General features: G+C 36.6%; 1 pseudogene; it reads right to left on the bottom strand.

Annotated features, from left to right (window-relative positions):
• Nucleotides 1–429: 429 nt before the first annotated feature.
• Nucleotides 430–1307, bottom strand: LOC102855190 (annotated as a pseudogene).
• Nucleotides 1308–5762: the final 4455 nt, after the last annotated feature.

The following is a 5762-nucleotide window of genomic DNA, read 5'->3' as shown; positions in this document are numbered from 1 at the left end:
TGTTTCCAAGTAAAAGTTTAAAAATCATATTGGTTTTTCATAAAATCATCCATAGACATTTTGGGTTTTTTTTTCCTGTCTGCTTTTATTTTTATTAAACAAATAAGGCTAGTAGTCAAACAATTTTTTTATTTAATGCATAAACAAATTAGAGAAATTATACATATTGGGGAATATGGTCAATGACAACCTCTGTGGGTTAATTCTTCAGAAATTAGAACAATTATTAGAACAGTTAGAACAATTATCTAAGCTTTCTTCATTATATTGTGAAGTGTTTTATGTAGTCATATTCTATTGTTGGAATGACAGCTTGTACAAATTTCAAGAAAATTAGATGACATAAACAACATGCTTCTAGAATCACTATGAGCTTTGATAAATGGCAATAGTTATAGAAAGACTTCAGGCCTTTTGTTCATAGTGTCCTTAGGAGTCGAGCTTGAGTTGATGGTAATAACAACAACAACATATGAACACCAGGTTTGCCCCTGTTTCTGCAACTGTTTCAATTATTTTCCTTCATCACTTCAAAATATCTGCATGAACATATTGCAGGTGGTGGAAGTTGAGGGTGATTTTCAATAGTCTCTGTTTTCTTTACATGATCTTGACTGATGTCTTCAGATATAAACTATGGTCAACTGTTAAAGGCTGTCTTCGCTGATCATAGCCAAACCACGATAGTCATGATGTCTGGTAATATTTATCATAAATGATGAAAAGGTCCTAGGTTCTGCTTTGCAAAATAACATCGTCACCTCCAACATCCGTTTTGACTTTAGAAGCTTTTGCTCTTTTTCTTGTGTATAAAGTAGCCTCATCTGTTTCCAACAGTCCACTTTCTTCATATTCTTCCACATTTGCAACTTCTCCATCATCATCTTTTACTTTTTCACATACAGCTGGGTAATCTTATAGTTTTATTGTATCCTTATTTTCCAGTATAATATCTTTTACTGCTTCAGTTATTCCTGCAATACCTGTGTTCTGGTAGGTACCTGCTCATCCCCCATCACCATCATCTTCTTCAGTGATATCATCTCAGTCATCTAAATATTCCTTCTGTTTGCACTACCTACAACATGGCACATTTTGGGGTACCAAAAATTGTTTGCCAATTTCAATTCTTCCCCTGTAGCCCATTTCCATGTTGGACAGTGGTGGGCTAAATGATCTCCAGCTGTCACAAACTCTTCTGGGGTGATAACATCTGTTTTCTTAAACTTTGATTCCTTGAGTACAATGGTCAGGGACCCTGTCAGTTCCAGCGCCTTTTCCTTCACCATGTTAGTTACATTCTGCATGCTAAGGCCTTGCAATGGGATGGGGAAAGCAGCCGGGAAGCTGGGAAGTCAGAAAATGCCCACTCTGCCGCCTTGTTGCATGGGACCCTGTGGAACCCACCCAAGAGGCCCAGAGGCGGGTGGGGTGAGGGTGAGGGGTGGCAATTGAAATACAATGGTTGATAATAAAACAAATTTAGAAAATTCAAGCACAACTGTCAAATTCTATAAAATAACCTCTAAGGGACTGCAATGATTTTACAAGCTATATGGATTCTGCTGGAGCTGCATTGACTTAGAAAACACAGAACATGTTTCTGAAGAATTGCTTCCTGCAGTAAGTTTGCTTTCTGATCAAGCTTTGGTACACACAGACCCACCACAGGTGTGTAATTGCTGTCCTGTAGAGTTTCAAATAGTCTGGACACAAATACTTAGATTACACACACACACACACACACACACACACACACTAATCCATTGTCTCATCTCATCTTTGAGAGGTATACATTATCTATTGTGGCATACTTTACTTCTGAACAGACATGTACCTGAAATGAAGCATCTTCTGCCTCCCAAGATTGGAAGAATTAATGCACTTTGATGTGTATTTCAGAGTTCATCCACAATCAGGTGTTCTGTGTTTGCTCAGGTGCAATAAACCCCTCAGTATCTGGCTTGCCCTGGCAGATGAATTTGCCCTTTCCCTGGACAATGAAATGACATTTCATACAATATTATTCTCAATCCGTTCCTGAAGGTCTTCTTCCTCTGTCTGTGGATTAAATGATAATATTATATCCTTGGGATTTTTTGGAATGCCTTAACAGATGCTAAGTACCAATTAAAGGAATGGAATTCTCTAAGGCAGGCAGGAAATGAGAAACTATTCTTTGAGACCTCAGTACATGGGCAATCAAAGACCCTCAATAGGCCACATGAGTCTTACTTAGCCTCAGTTCAGGAAATCTTGAAAATCTTCCATTTCCTTTCACAATGCTTTACTTTCAGTCTCAATACTATTTATTTGCTAAAGGCTTTATACCTTTGTTCTTAGCACATGATGTCAACTTGGGCGTGTTTCAAAGGATGAAGTTACCATCTGTGATGTGAAAAGTGTTTGTCTGAAGACTAAAATGTTGGATACTATAATGTTAAAAATTGTTATTGCTTTAGGCTAAGATTACAAGAGAAGGGAAATTTATCCTTGAAGTGTTCCAATACAGGTAGAAAATGTTTTACTTTGTCATTTAAATGAATCATGACATTTCTTCCCAACTAGAAGCATTTATTAAATTAAATACAACTCACTGCCATCAAGTTGATTCTGACTTTTGGTGGGTAACTCTTTATTGGGATTCTAAAACTATTGAAAGGGAAATTAAATGAGGAATTTTAGCCCACAGAAAGATAAGCCTGGTGTGTTATCCCCACCCCATGTTATCTCCACCTCATTCCTAATGTGTGTCCCTTCCCTCAGTCCTCATTCCTCAAAGCAGCAATATCTGCACTAGGAATTCTGTCCTTCTTAAGTACTAGTGAAGACTCAATAGAGAAGCTATGCTCACCCACCGTTTCATGCCCAGATCTTTGCAACAAGAGTTCCTCTGCTAATATGTTTTTTTTCCTCTTTCAAATTCTCCGAGAGTGCCAGCTGGTCATTCCTGAGTCAAGGTCTTGGTATAACACAGTAATAAGTAATAAGTAAGCAGAGTGCCCCATCTTTGACCTGCAGAGACACTAGTGAATTCTAATCACTTTCCTTTTGGTTAGTAGTCCAACATATAACCCAGTATGTCAACAGATCATGTACAGTAAAAGCACAATGAAGATCTATAGATACCAAAGGTGAATAGCATCTGGAATGGGATAGAGTGACATCTGAAAGTACGAGCATTTTATTGGTGTGCTCAAGAGAAAGGTCTGATGAGATCTTTATACTTTTACAACAATGAAGGAAAACATTCTAGTTCTATCCTTGAAATAATTTTTAAATTTCAACAGTGATATTAAAGAGAAATATAATGTCTAGTTATAGTTAAGGATGCATGTTTTGGGGGGCAGGGGGAGGAATACTTTATACCAAAATCAATGTAGTAAAATACGAGAAATGAAAACTAAATCTTTGGAATATTTATTTTGAGAGTTAACAGAGCACATAAAATAGCAGATAGTGCACTTTAGGTGAACTGATATATAATTGGCCATTTTGCCAAAGTTACTCTTAATGTTCTGCATTAATTCTAAAATGATTCATAAGTTTTATTACCTGAAAACAAAGTGAGTTTCAAAAGTGATTGCTACACTGTTTTTTCTTAGGCTAGTGTAATATTCTCATACACATTTTGTATTGGGGAGAATTACATTTTATCTGTAATTTTCTTCTTTTCTCTCTGCAATAATTTCTTCAACTTGTTTTCCCACTTTGATGTTGTTTTTAGTCATCATAGAGTCAGCCCCTTGGTGACCTTATATGAAACACTGCCCCATCCTGTGCCTATTTTATCAACATTCATATGTTTTATGCAAAAGTAAGAAACAATGAAGAAGGAATGGTAGTAGGAAAGTATGGACTTGGTGTCAGAAATGAGGCTGAAAATATAATGATCCAATTCTATAGGCTCAGTGACTTATTTGTGTAAAACCATTATTGTAGAATGGGTATAAGGATCCAAGAGGGGTGGAAGAGGGTGGAAGCAGAGGGATGAGGATGTGCAGGAGAAAGGAGGATTTATCATGGGGTTGTACAATTTGATGGGGGGTGAGTACAATTGAAAGAATTTGTTCTTATAAACAATGTATTCAGATTAGGTAAATAAACTAGTAGAAAATTTAAAAATATGGCTGGAAAAGTACATAGACAAAAACTTCCAGAAGTTCAACATAGATTTAGATGAGGTTATGACACCAGTGCTATCATTGCTGATATCAGATGAATCATGGCTAAAAACAAAGAATACCAGAAGAATGTCTGCTTGACCTTTATTGACAATGCAAATGCATTTGACTGTGGGGAAAACAAATTATGGATAACTTCTTGTGAAACCTATATTTAGATTCTTGTGCAAACAGAGCAAGGGACCACTAAATGGCTTAAAAGTAAGAATAGTATGCATCAGCGCTGTGTCCTTTCCCCATTTGTATTCGGTCTGTATGCTAGGCGAATTATATGAGAAGCTGGACTCTATGATGAAGAATGTGACATCAGGATTGGAGGACGACACCTATACCTTCATTGTGCAGATGACACAATCTTACTTGCTGAAAGTGAGGAAGACTTGTAGGACTTATTACAAAAGATCATAAAATACAATAAAGATTGTAATTTAATGTCAAGAAAGCCAAAATTATAACTGCTGGACTCATAGGCAGCATCAAGATAGTTTGAGAAAATTTGAAGCTGTCAACTATTTCATGTTATTTGCATCTACAATCCAAAAGTCAGGAGTTCAAGAGACATACCTGTACTGGGAAAGTTAGCTATCAGTGATCTTTCCAAACTTCTGAAGAGCAATGATAACAGTTTGAGTACTAAAGTGCACCTGATTCAGGCCATGGTCCTTTCAATCACTTGTTATGTATCTGAGAATTGGACAATAAACAAGGTTGATGGAAGGAAAATTGATGCCTTTGAGCTATGGTTTTGGAGAAGAGTATTGAATATCTGTTTGAACAACAGATATATCTTTGAGAAGATGCAGCCAGAGTGCTTCTTGGAGCCAAAGATAAGCCTTATATAAATTTGGGCATATTGCTAGGAGAGGCTGTTTTTTGGAGAGGGGCATCATGTTTGGAAAGGTAGAGGGTTGACTAAAGGGAGGAATACCATCAACCAGATGGATTGACACAGCAATGGCAGTAGTGGGCTCAAGTATAGCAGAGATTTGGGGGATGGCACAGGATAGGGCATGGTTCATAGGGTTGCTATGTATCATACTTGACAGGACAACACCTACCACCACCACCACAAACACTACTATTATGATGAGGCCTGTTTCTTTTTTCAAGTCTTTTAAAGTTTCTCTATTTTGCAGCTCTATTATTTGATATGTAGATACTTATGGTTGTATCCTCTTCTTCTATTGGCCCTTTATGCATTATATAGTATAATTTCTTGTCATTTACAATTGTTTTATACTGAAGTCTGTTTTATCAGAGATTAATGTTGCTATGCCTGCTTTTTTGTTATGATTTCATTAGTGTGTGTGTGTGTGTGTGTGTGTGTGTGTAAAATTTTATACCCTTTGACTTTTAGTCAATCTTTGTCTTCACTTCTCAGGTGTGTTTCTCACAGACAGCATATTGATGGTTTTGGATTTTTCTTGTTGTTATTGTTTTTAGTCTTCTTTTTTTCTCCTTATTGTTGCGTTTGTACTACTTTCAGTTTGATACCTGAGAGGCAAACTTTTATTGCTGTCATTTTGTTATGTTCTTTTTTGTGATGTTACTGGTTACTTTGATCTATCCAATTATCTG

Source organism: Elephantulus edwardii, unplaced genomic scaffold (assembly GCF_000299155.1).
Source record: "Elephantulus edwardii isolate Elephantulus edwardi_28Jun2011 unplaced genomic scaffold, EleEdw1.0 scaffold00050, whole genome shotgun sequence".
NCBI classification, from domain to species: Eukaryota; Metazoa; Chordata; class Mammalia; order Macroscelidea; family Macroscelididae; genus Elephantulus; species Elephantulus edwardii.
This window is presented reverse-complemented; position numbering and strand designations above follow the sequence as displayed.